A 2,397-nucleotide genomic window follows, 5' to 3' on the forward strand; every position below is an offset into this window, starting at 1 on the left:
GTGTAGCTAACACAAATTTGCAAATATTTTGTCGTCCTCATGGAATTCAACAGCACACCATGTTAATTTATCAGCGAGTGCTCTCTCTTTTCATGCAATTCATCACGCTTAACATGTAATGCTGAATCATGAAAGCTATGGAGCAAAAAATAATAATTACATAAACCACGAGTGAAATAAAATGTGTCATTCATTCAATAAAGATTTCATTCATTCATCTTCTATACCCGCTTATTCCTATTCAGGGTCACGGGGGTCTGCTGGAGCCTATCCCAGCTGTCTTAGGGCGAAGGCAGGGTGACACCCTGGACAAGTCGCCAGTTCATCGCAGGGCCACATAGAGACAAACAACCATTCACACTCACATGCACACCTACGGACAATTTAGAATGTTCAATTGACCTCACATGCATGTTTTTGGAGTGTGGGAGGAAGCCGGAGAACCCGGAGAGAACCCACGCAGACACAGGGAGAACACGCAAACTCCACACAGAAAGGTCCCAGGTCCAGGACCCGGAATCGAACCCACGACCTTCTTGCTGTGAGGCGGCAGCGCTAACCACTGCACCACCGACTATTTTATTGCTTAGTTGAAAATGCCATTTTATTTCATTTAACAAAGCATATCATTATTTCATCATGCATTTAATTGTTTTGTGGTCCTGTGTTTTAGTGCTTCATAATTGTATTCTGTTGTCAAATTTGCCCATCAAAGTCAGATTAGTAATCCTGTACATCAGTTTAAGGAAAACCAATTCTAGGTAATGGATTGCAGATCTTGTAGCACCTGTTACAATGGAAAGAAATGTATACATAAGTACGTCTGTGTGCCCGATATTTTAGCTAACACTAAACTTTCTGCACAACTGTCTGCATTGTGCTTTTTCTTCGGCCACAGAGAACAGAAACTTCTGTAGTTATTTGTTCACCCATGGTACAGTTTCATAAGCTTTTCAGTTTTTAATACGTGTTAATGTAAAAATCCACACGCGAGGCATTTAAAAATGGCGGTTTTGGTCTTTCGTAAAAGACTGCCTTTGGCCAATCAGTGTCCTGAACGTTGCTACGTCACCCTTATGGTCTCAGCTCTGCTCGCTTCGAAGCCCAACGAGGCAGGTACCAAAATCCTAAACCCTGGGAACGTGACAATTGTTTTTTTCAATTGAAGTTTTCGTTATTTTGTTCGTTTTCGTTAACTATTATAACCGTGGTCAGGACCTCCAGTCAGAAGATCCACTGGAGGACATTTAGAGCAAACAGTCAGACAACAGCAGCTTCACCACATCAGCTGAAAAATGGAGTTTGGATGCTTTCAGCTTCAAGTCGTGGACAGAAAATGATGCTCACACTGTCACACTGATGTTTTCTTCTCCAACCTTCTCTCAGCTCCAGAGGTTGGTGGTCTGCAAGAGTCTGGAGAGGAGATGTGAACGTGTGACTGAAGGTGAAGAAGCAGGAAGTCAAACTCTCCTCAACAGCATCGACGCTGAGCTCTACATCACTGAGGGACTGAGTGAGGAGGTCAACAGAGAGCATGAGGTCAAACAGCTGGAGACCAAGAAGACCAAGGAGATCCTCCACGACCGTCCAATCAGGTGCAGCCAGATCTTTGAAGCCTCACCTGAGCAGCAGGGACTCGGGGAGTCAGAGTGGTGCTGACCAGGTCTCTGGGCTGGACTGGGAAGCCTTGGGGTCCCACTGGAGGAGCTGGAGGAGGTGACTGGGTCCAGGGAAGTCTGGGGGTCTCTGCTGAGGCTGCTGCCCCCGAGACCTGACTCCGGATACGGCAGTAGAAGATGGATGGATGGATGGATGGATGGATGGATGGATGGATGCCAGGTGATAGAACATTTCATAAAAACAGACTCTGCATTATAACTTCTATTGTAACTAACTCACTCCAATATAACTGCACTCGTCCTTCTCTCACATTACATTGGATCACAATGACCAAACAACACAACAAAGACAATGATCCAACTGTACTGCCACGTCCAGACTCAGTGTAGGTCTGTAGGCCTCTTGGACCTTCATGTGAACCACTGCGTGTTGACTGGAGGTGACTGGGGGTCTCTGCTGAGGCTGCTGCCCCCGACATGACTGACTGCTGTCCTCCTACCTGGACAATGCAATCTCACGTTCATTCTGCTGCAGATGGCCATTTTCATTTTACACCGTCCAAATTTACAGCTCAGGGCGCTGGGACGAATTCCAAATTGTGTGCAGATACAGGCCTACACTTCAAATAATTATGAGAAAAATCCAACGTAAAGAGAGCACTTCCATTAGGAAATAGTCAACATGAAATTTCGTCTTCTACTGACACCTGCTGGTCAAATTGAATAGTTGCAAATATTGTGAAGAAGTTGTCATCTAATTCTAATCCGAAACAATATG

The sequence above is a fragment of the Nelusetta ayraudi genome, unplaced genomic scaffold, assembly GCF_046127955.1.
Source record: "Nelusetta ayraudi isolate G7.1 ecotype Tasmania unplaced genomic scaffold, CSIRO-AGI_Nayr_v1 ptg000179l, whole genome shotgun sequence".
NCBI classification, from domain to species: domain Eukaryota; kingdom Metazoa; phylum Chordata; class Actinopteri; order Tetraodontiformes; family Monacanthidae; genus Nelusetta; species Nelusetta ayraudi.